Consider the following 11,106-nt stretch of genomic DNA (forward strand, 5'->3'; position numbering starts at 1 on the left):
ATGAAAATAACATTAATCAGATAAAGCAATAGCTATACACACACACACAAGGTATTTATATTAAATATTTGCCGGTGTATATATTTCCATTTATTTTATTATATTGTTAATATTTTAAATAAATTATAAAATTAAAATACATTTATATTTTATATATAAAAATCGGTCTCATGTTACCACTCTGTAAGCCAAGAGTTGTTAATTTAGCAATGCCTTAGCTTGAAGAACAGGGACACAACTAATGACAATAGCATATGTTGGTATATTATTTAGATATTCACACCTTTATCAGAAGAACCAAACCAACATAAAATGTGCTCACAGACAGGCCAGTTCTGTCTCATTTATCACAATTATTTTTGACATGAGATCTTCATATCATCCTAGTTTTGTATTTAGTTTCTAGATTTGTAAACAAATCCAGAACCTTTGAAATATGTTATTGAAAAAAGACCAAGAATAATATAAACTGTACCATGTGTCCTTTTGTGTCCTTCTGTAGTCCATTTGTGGTTTGTCTTGTCTCACCCCGGCTGATATATCACAAAATCCACTGTTTAAATTGTTCCCCTATATTGCCCCTATGCAATATAGGGAACACTTTAAACATAAACTATCCTATGTGTCCTTGGGTGTTATGAAAGGCGGCCCCCCCAAAATAAATGTATTATTATTATTATTATTAAGAAGAACAACTTGGTGTGGTGTGGAGGGGATGTAGGAAGCAGGAGCAGGTGGGGAGAGATGGGGCTTCAAGGTTCAAAGTTATTTGTTTTAAATGTGTCTTGGAGATAAGGACCAGCTGCACACAATAAAATGCAGTATAACACAAAACCAATAAGACACACGGTGACACATGGCACACCAACAATCAATCATCGTCCAGCCTCAGCTTTGAAATTCTTTCACAACCATGTTATGGGTTTATTAAACTGAGCAAACATAAACATATGTGGTGATCCCACAGGTTCTTGTTTGCAGACAGCGGCGATTGGAGCATCCGTAGGCTGCACAAAAGTCCGGCATAGATTAGATTAGATTAGAATCTTTAGATTAGATTAGATTAGATTTAGATTAGATTAGAATCTTTAATGACCACACAGCCAGGCTGGTGGAATTCGTGTTCAGTGCAGAGTATTACAGCTTGTTCCATACAGTTCAACATACAATAAACAGACAATAAAAAGTACAACACACAGCACAGGGCAAAGACATATCATAACATAAAGTTCAAGGTGTGGTGGATTATTATTATTCATTGGGGTTATTTAGAGTCCATTTAGTAGTCAGGTACTTCTGTAAACCCAAAGCCAGCAAATTCCTGTATCATAATGCAAGATGTTTTTAACAAGCCAAACCACTTGGAAGAAATCATGTGTAACTTAAGTTGTGTTGAAAAGAAAGAGCAGTTCTGCCTCTCCCACTGGTGTAAAGTTGCTGGAATCATATTTCTCCCGCATTTCTCCCGATTTCTGACAAAATCAGATTTACTCAGGACTGTTTCCACTCTGACTTGAATACAGCTACACCATTGTTTGGTTTCCATGGTAGCACGTCTCTTTAGTAGCGCGCGCAACTGAAAGTCTGAGAGGGTGAGAAAGATAGTTACAGAAAACACAAGAATCCACAATTCGACCCCCCCCCCCCCCCGCGGTGGTTTTGAAACGCTCCCGATTTCTGAGGTCTCAAGGTTGGCAGTATGGCTAGAACCCACCTGCTTCTTTTAAATCAGCTGTGTATGAACATTTCGGGTTCCCTGTGGACTACAATAATGATGGAGTGCGAATGGTGGATCGGACGAGGACGGTGTGTCGGCGTTGTTAGACAGCGGTGCGGTATGCTAATGTTAACACACGCCAAACATCCTAAATCATATCAGAAGGCATCACCCAGACTTTTTTACTTTTATCTTATCTTTATTTTTGTATCTATTTTGTTGTTAAAATAAAAACTCTGAACTGAACTTTGTGTGTACAATTTATTTAGAATTCATTTCACAACGTCTGATATTTGACTGCAACACGGGTCAATAAAACACAACATTGTGCATACATAAGCACAGTAGAGATGATGAGATGATACACACACATGTATATATGTGTGTGTATCATTTCATCATCTCCACTGTCCTCTCACACACACACACACACACACAATAATATATCACATATACTGATCACTTAGTTGGGCAACCAAATACTTCCAATACATGTTTTTCTTTTGTAACTCTCGATGTTTGTGAGATTGTGACAAATAGAACTCCTCGTGTACTTGTACAGCCAGCCAAGTCAGGTGCTGCTCTGAGGCTTTGAGTGATATTACCTAGGTCTTCTTGAGCCATACACTGTATTGAGATCTTATCCATTGTATCCTTGTCTTGTGATTTTTGACTGAGAGGGCAAAAGGCTAGACCTACTTTGGTTGAACTATGTAGCTGCGTCCCTGCTTTTGACAAATAGGTGTGCGATTGACATGCCAGATTGATTGAAAATGTAAAATATTGTTCATGTTGGGTAGACGTGTTGTTACGTGTTGGAACGTGGGTTGAGGGGCTCTGAGCTCTCAACAGTGTTGGGCGTAACGCGTTAAAAAAAAAAGCTTTACGGCAGCACTGTCCAAATCTGTTTACAGTTTCTGATCCACTAACAAGTCCTTAAACATTACAGAGCCCATACCGTGTTCCTGTTAGTGTTCACTTCTTGTCTGTCTTCTTCTCTTCATTTATCTGCTGTCCAGCACTCCGTCTTTTCACTTATTTTCCTTTCTCTTTCTTGATCCTCCTTAGCAACGGCATGACAGCGGCAACCTGATCTCACCAGAATGCGTGACTCCACCACAACTCCTTAACACCGCATTGCGTGGTGGGGTCACGCATTCTGGTGAGATCAGGTTGGACAGCGGTCTGTAGCCTACTACTGTATTAACAACGTGTCAGATGTTTTGAAATGTTCAGAATCGAGTATTCAACGAACAGTGGCGACTGGTCATTAGGGCACAGCCCCACCTAGTGTCAGCAGAAAGTATTAAAATAATGATTACAACAAAATGCAAAAAATAAATTAAAATATATATAAAATATATTTTAAGATCATGTTTAATCATCTGATTCGTCTGTACATTGCTGTTTTAGTATGTGTTCTTCTAATTAGTGCCTATTGAGCTGTTTAGAGCCATGTGGGACAAAACCCGATCCTGCCCCTCCCTCTCACTGTCTAAGTGAACGGTGACTGTAAAAACTACACTGCGCATGCTCAAAGTATTTTCCTATTTAATGTGTGTGGCAAAAAATAATGACCATAGGGGAATAGTGCTGCCATCCCCACCATACGTCATCTCACATAATTCAGAGCTGATGGGCTGTAAGTACGTGTGCCGCGAGTGACGCGTCCTAAAACCAGGAAGTAAGCTGCGCATGGCTTCCCTCCACAAAAAAGCAATGAGATTTCTCCATAGGATTTTAGAAAATAGCTCAAAACAAGATCTGTGGGAAACGTAGCTGTTAGATAAATGTACGTTTTGTTCAGCCGGATAATATCCACATGTCTACCCTAATTTTCGAATCATAAATCCATCATTTAGATTTATGATAGACTTTTGAAACTACAAGAAGATAAGGAGGACTTTTACAAAAAAGTAATAGAGATTTTTGTCCAGAAGGATAGGCAAATGGACTTCATCTTCAAGTCAAGGTAAGACCGCAGTTTTATTGAAAATGGGATCTTACTAAGAAAGAACAATTAAATATTTAAATGATAAAATTAAATTGTTTGGGTATCCTTCTGTTGAACTGTCTGTTTAAAATTAATTGAAGCATCAGACTAAAGAGGCTTTTGAAAATAATATTATATTTTGATTTAGGTCAAAATATAATATTTGTAAACCTGAAGAGTCAGTGCCAGTGCCTCACCAGCCATGAACCTCACTGCAGAAGCTTATATATAGACATACGTTTTTTGTGCCCCACCACTTTTGTACATATAGAAACGCCACTGTCATCGAAGTCGTGTAATAAAAGTTGTTAGTAGCCTTAAGGACCTACACAGTTGCTGCACCAAACTACATTTTAGCATTTAAAATACCTACCCATTATTTTGGGGTTATTTTGGTGAAAGCAACTCAAAAGTAATATAAAAGTAGTGTAACTCATTACATTTCAGAGACAGTAATATTGTAATGTAACTTATTACATAAAAAAGACAGTAATAAGTAACATGTAATGTTTGTAATTACATTTTGGACATCATTTGCCCAACAATGTTTCTCAGTGTCCAGGGGCCCCTGGAGGTACTAATCCGGCCTTGGGTACGGCCATGACTGTACTTAAGTACATCTTTCTGGTATCAGTACTTGAATCCACTACTTATTTTTCTGACGACTTTTTACTTTGAATTCTTACACTTTGAACACAAATACCTGTACTTTCTACTTCTTACATGTTGAACCCAAATACCTGTACTTTCTACTTGTAACATTTTGAACACAAATACCTGTACTTTCTACTTCTTACATGTTGAAACCAAATACCTGTACTTTCTACTTCTTACATGTTAACCCAAATACCTGTACTTTCTACTTCTTACATGTTGAAACCAAATACTTGTACTTTCTACTTCTTACATGTTGAACCCAAATACCTGTACTTTCTACTTCTTACATTTTGAACCCAAATACCTGTACTTTCTACTTCTTACATGTTGAACCCAAATACCTGTACTTTCTACTTCTTACATGTTAAACCCAAATACCTGTACTTTCTACTTCTTACATGTTGAACACAAATACATGTACTTTCTACTTCTTACATGTTGAACCCAAATACCTGTACTTTCTACTTCTTACATGTTGAACCCAAATACCTGTACTTTCTACTTCTTACATGTTGAAACCAAATACCTGTACTTTCTACTTCTTACATGTTAACCCAAATACCTGTACTTTCTACTTCTTACATGTTGAAACCAAATACTTGTACTTTCTACTTCTTACATGTTGAACCCAAATACCTGTACTTTCTACTTCTTACATTTTGAACCCGAATACCTGTACTTTCTACTTCTTACATGTTGAACTCAAATACCTGTACTTTCTACTTCTTACATGTTGAACCCAAATACCTGTACTTTCTACTTCTCACATGTTGAACTCAAATACCTGTACTTTCTACTTCTTAAGGCCCTGACACACCAACCCGATTTTGGGAGTCAGAGGCCGTCAGAGGCTGTCGGGCATTCGCGGCGCCGTAGTCAGGTTGGTGTGTCCCGCACCGTCGACCGTGACACGCCTTATTTGGACTGCCAGACCCGATGCATGGCCGATTCAACATGTTGAATCGGCCATGCATCGGGTCTGGCAGTCGGACCAAATAATCACTCTGATTGGCTGTTCAGCTAGCAAATCAGTGCATGAGAAGCGAAGCGGAAGGGAGGGACGTAAACAAACGATTTAAGAAGGCACACACAGACTGCTATTCATTTTCATCTCATCATGGCGATCTGGAATGATGCAAACGAAGACCTGCTCATCACATTGATCCAGGAGAGGCCAGCTCTGTATGATATTACGGAGAAAAGATACTCTTCTTCTTCTCTGTCTTCCGGTTGTTGCCTCTTTTGAATGACGAATACACACTACCGCCGCCTGCTGGTAAGGAGAGTTATTGCCACTCACGCACTGAAGTCGGTGCGGTGTGTTCCCGTGCGACACATGGCCAAAACGCAGGAGAACACGGCCAGGCAACAGCCGACTTCAGCGTCGGCTAGTCCTCTGGTGACTGCTTGGTGTGTCAGGGCCTTTACATGTTGAACCCGAATACCTGTACTTTCTACTTCTTACATGTTGAACTCAAATACCTGTACTTTCTACTTCTCACATGTTGAACTCAAATACCTGTACTTTCTACTTCTCTCATGTTGAACTCAAATACCTGTACTTTCTACTTCTCTCATTTCCCAAACAGCTGGTTCCTTTAGTCTGAATGTGTGTTTGGTGCGTGATCATTATTCTTTAGAGTCATTGCGTGCCTATTGATTTGAACACGATCCGTGTATCCATCACTTCCTGGTCTTCTCTAAAGAAGAGGGACCAATGGAAACGTTGTCATGTTGCCATTGTTCAGCATGGAAACATTCATTAGCTAACAATAACATTATTGTTCTATTAATATAAAGGGAGGTCAGGTACTCTTTAAAGCAGCTGCTAGCTGTGGGTACTTTCTACTGAAGTACATTTCAAAGACTCTTTACTTTGACTTGAGTAAAGAAGTTTAGTCAGTACTTCTACTTTCACCAGAGTACTTTTAAACACGAGTATCTGTACTTCTACTTGAGTAAAGGATGTGTGTACTTTTGCCATCTCTGCTAACGGAAAATACTAATATAGGAGAAAGGGAAAATAAATTAACATAATACAGCTTGCCATGTTAACCTCTTATCTCGAGTAACTAGCCTACTAATATCATTGCTCAAGGCTCTGAGAGGACATGAAAGTCTCTCTCAGCAGCCGCTGTACTTCCTCTCCAATATAACTCCCACCATTGTCAGAAACTTTCTTACGGCATCAACAACTATTTTGGTTCTTTCTGACTTTCTTTCTGCCTCAGCAGCACAGTTGATCCCCATGGACAGACACGCCAATATTCCTCATGACTCCTACCTGCTTTACACTCCCTATTTTCTCAACTCTACCTGTAGTGACTATTTAACCTAATCTATACTCAAGCCACTGAGGGATGGGAACGGGAGACCTTTGTTCTGACGCGTGTTCCAGATGATAAAACAATGTCGATACGACTCGTGTATCTTTCAATCTTGTATTGATCCATTTATTTTGTGTTCAATATGCATGCCAGTCACGCTGAATACAAACAGGTTTAACTCAGCTCATCTTGACAGGGCTTCTCCAGACACAGTGAAAACACTGTTTGCTTCTGTCCCACACACCTGAATCTGATCACCCGGTGATTACTTATATGCACTCATAAGTTGAATGCTCCATCCTGTGTTCAATGTTGGAACTGCATTATACATTCAGCTTGTGCGGATACAATTAAAACAAACAAGATACATTATGGCTCCAACACTTCCCTTTCTTTGGTTCTTCTTCCTCATGCATTGTTTTGTTGGACCTATTCTTGGTTATTTTAATCCCTCTCTTTGGACAATCTGATCGCCATGCTTTGTGATTCCCCCCACAGACTATACTTTGGTTCCTTCTCAGTTTCTACCGCTGCACAACTTATCCCTATATTTGCCACAAATCACATTACATTGCATTTAGCTGACGCTTTTATCCAAAGCGACTTACAATAAGTGTGTTCGACCAAAAAAATACAAACTTGAAGAAAACAAAATCATATAAGTACATCAGGCTTCATAGAGCAAAAACATTTCAAGTGCTACTCAACTGGCTTTAGATAAGCCAGCCCTTTATTAGTATATAAGTGCTTTGTTAATAGTTCTATTGCTCGAAGTGGAGTCGAAAGAGATGAGTTTTCAGTCTGAAGGTGTGTAAGCTATCTGCTGTCCTGATGTCAATGGGGAGCTCATTCCAGCATTTTGGAGCCAGGATAGCAAACCCACATGTTTTTACCGCTGCACAACTTATCCCTATATTTGCCACGAATCACCAAGGCATGTCTTCAGACCAAACAACTGTGACCAAACTTACAACATCATCTGCACTGTATTGGCTTGGATTCAAACATCTTCAATGGGTAACTGATGTGATCCAGGAATACTTCGTCCAGCACCGAAGTCCATAGAGACTTGGCTTGGGAAACGGAAGGTCACCGGTACGAGTCCCTAAAAGACCAAGTGCAACCGATGTGTCCCTGAGCAAGGCACCTTTGAAGCCACTGATACCCGGGCAGTACATATGGCAGCCCACTGCTCCTAACACTAGGATAGGTGAAATGCAGAATGTACATTTCCCGTCTGTGGGACGATTCATGGTATATTCTTCAACATGTACACACTTCAATTGCTGTATTATTTACTCTAGGAACTTACACTATACCTAATTGTTTATTATATAATTTGTTTCTGCTACTTAACACCTCAACATTATATCTCAGAGGAAAATATGGAACTTTTTATGGCACAATTTAATTTTACAGCTTATTTTACAGATTCAGATTTTTATACAAAATAAAATCAACTCGTGAATTATTTCGTATTTCAACAAAAAATAAACTACCAAGCAGCATAGCCAATAATGTTATTAAAAATAGCTCCAACTTTATCAGCTTGAATATTAAGGTGATGAACAAATTGATAAATAACCATTCAGCCATCGACTCTCGTGTTGAGACCGTGTCGCTGTTGGTCCTGTCCTGTTGTCTGCGGAGGCCCACTCCCACCTGTTGAGTGCGGCCGTGCTTGGGTGGTTTCCCCCCAACGAAGACGTCGCGAGGAGACGGAGCGGCTCCACCGGCTGCTGCCTGCTTCCACCTGTCTGGTGTCTGTGGTCTGCAGAGGCCTGCTCCCACCTGTTGAGTGTGGCTGTGCGGAGAAGGATTTTGCCCCGAGGACGTCGCGGAGAGACGGAGTGGCTCCACGCTTCGGTCTGTGGCCTGCTCCCGTCGGGCGTGTGCTGCTGTACGGAGGAGGATTCGCCACAGCTGGGGCTTGCTTTGCACCTTTCCTGGCTGCGGTGTGGCTGAGGAGGAGGGTTCTTGCCCGGGGAACATCGGAGAATGGCACATGTCATGTTTCTGCTGTGCCTGTTTGCTGTTTTGGACTGTGGGAAGATCTCTAGTAATCCTGAGAGGTCTACTGGATTCGGGTATGTTCTGCTCCCCGCGGTGGGCATCCCCTGAGGAGTTTCAGATGTGCTGCACAAATAATTGCCGGTTGCCTTGTCGCGGACAATCTGCTCGACAAAATATGTTTGTTTGTTTGCCTGCTATGATGGTTCTTCAGGACTGCTTCTTAAGCTCTAATCACACTTTCACAGACTTTGTTGGTGATTCTAGAGAAGATGCCGGTGTATGTGTGTCGTTTAAGAGGAAAAGATGCCTGTTTTTGTTTTGTTATTACTGTCAGGAAATGTACAACCTAACCCTGGTCCGCCCAGTAGTAGTAGTCAGATCGCTACTCCTGCTAATTTTAAAGCTAGGTCTGGGTTGGGTTTCATCCACTTGAATGTGCGCAGTCTGTTAGGTAAACTAGATTTTGTCCGCATTTGGGCGAGCTCGACTGACGCTGACGTCATTGTTTTATCAGAAACATGGCTAAACAAATCTATTTTGGCCTCTGACATTGCCTTAAATGGTTATAATGTGTATCGTACCGACCGGCCTAATATGTTAAGAATAAGTTCAGTGTAACCACATTAGTTTCCAAATCGATCAGTAAGTAATTTGAATTTTTAGCCATAAATATAGAAGTGGCAAAGGGTCAACCGGTCATGGTAATGAGTTGTTACAGACCCCCCTCAGCTGTCAAAGACTCCTTGTCTTCACTAGCAAATCTTTTATCACAACTAGACTACAAGTAAATAGTGCTACTTGGAGATTTTAACTGGGACTGGTTAACTGCAGTGTCAGAGGATTTTAAAAACCTTTGTATCTCTTTAAATGTTACTCAGATTGTTGACAGTCCTACTCGCCCTAACATTAAGTCCCCTAATAAATCCTCCCTAATTGATCCCATTATAACTAATGTTCCACATAAATATTCATCTGTGGGAGTATTTGCAAATGATCTGAGTGATCACTGTGTTGTAGCCACAATTAGGGACACTAAGGTCCAAAAGTTTAAACCTCGCATTATCGTTAGAGAGACAAAAAACATTTTGTGGAGCAGGGTTTTGTGCATGATCTGTTTGATTTTGATTGGGGTAACATCGTTCTGTGTGCTGATGTAGAAACCGAATGGTCTTATTTGTATCTTGGTTGTATGGAGATCATTGATAGACATGCACCCCTGCATACATTTAGAGTAAAGGGATGAGACAATCCTTGGTTTTCTGCTAATCTGTCCAGTCTCCTTCATGAGAGAAACAAGGCCTGGGCAAAGGCTAGGAAATCAGGCTCAGAGGTTGAATGGCAGCTAAGAAATAGCTTCACTTCTCATATCAAAAGTGCTAAATCAAAGTATTATCTGTCAGTAACCACAAAGAATCTGAATAATCCTGGGAAATTTGGGAAAGCCATTAAATCATTATCCACCGGCGATATCCGTAATGAGCTGCCTCCGTGCCTCACCACAGCATCTGACTCTATATCGGACAGGGCTACTATGCTAAATTGCTTTAATGAGCATTTTGTGTCCTGTGGCTCTCTGTTTGATTCTGTCACTAACTCTGCTTCTGTGAACACTACAGTATGTGACTCTGAAAAACGTGTGTTGGAAAACCCTTTCAGTTTTACCCCTTTTTACTGTTGATGTTGTTCGTGAAGCTTTAACCAAGTTAGATCCTAAGAAACCGGCCCGGCCCAGACAATGTAGAACCTTTCTTTTTAAAGATAGCTGCAGATTGTATTGCTCCACCTCTCACTACGCTTGTTAACCTCTCCCTCAGCACTAACACAATTCCAAAATTGTGGAAGTCAGCGTATATACTGCCTTTGCTAAAAGGAGGGGAGGCCACCTTATTAAATAACTATAGGCCAATCTCTAAGTTGTCAGTTCTGGCTAAGGTTCTTGAACGCTTAGTGAGTGAACAGGTAAAGGTGTTTTTATGTACAAATGACATCCTGTCTAAACAGCAGTCAGGCTTCAGAAAGCAACATAGCACCATCACTTCCACGATGAAAGTGGTGAATGATGTGGCGAGTATTTTAGATAATAAGCAGAGTTGTGCAGCTCTATTTATTGACCTTTCAAAAGCATTTGACAGCGTCGATCATCACATTTTAAAGCAGAGGCTAGCCAGTATAGGCATATCCAGCCATGCAGTGGGTGGTTTGTAAACTACCTCTCTGAAAGGTCCCAATGTGTTCATTTTGATGGGCTGTCTTCTGAGTGGTTGAACATTACTAATGGTGTTCCTCAAGGTTCTGTTTTAGGTCCACTTTTATTCTACATCAACAGTTTAGGTGAAAATGTGAATGAAGCTACTTTACATTTTTATGCGAACGATACCGTGATGTACTGTGCAGGTCCA

The sequence above is a fragment of the Pseudochaenichthys georgianus genome, chromosome 10 (genome assembly GCF_902827115.2).
Source record: "Pseudochaenichthys georgianus chromosome 10, fPseGeo1.2, whole genome shotgun sequence".
Taxonomy (NCBI): domain Eukaryota; kingdom Metazoa; phylum Chordata; class Actinopteri; order Perciformes; family Channichthyidae; genus Pseudochaenichthys; species Pseudochaenichthys georgianus.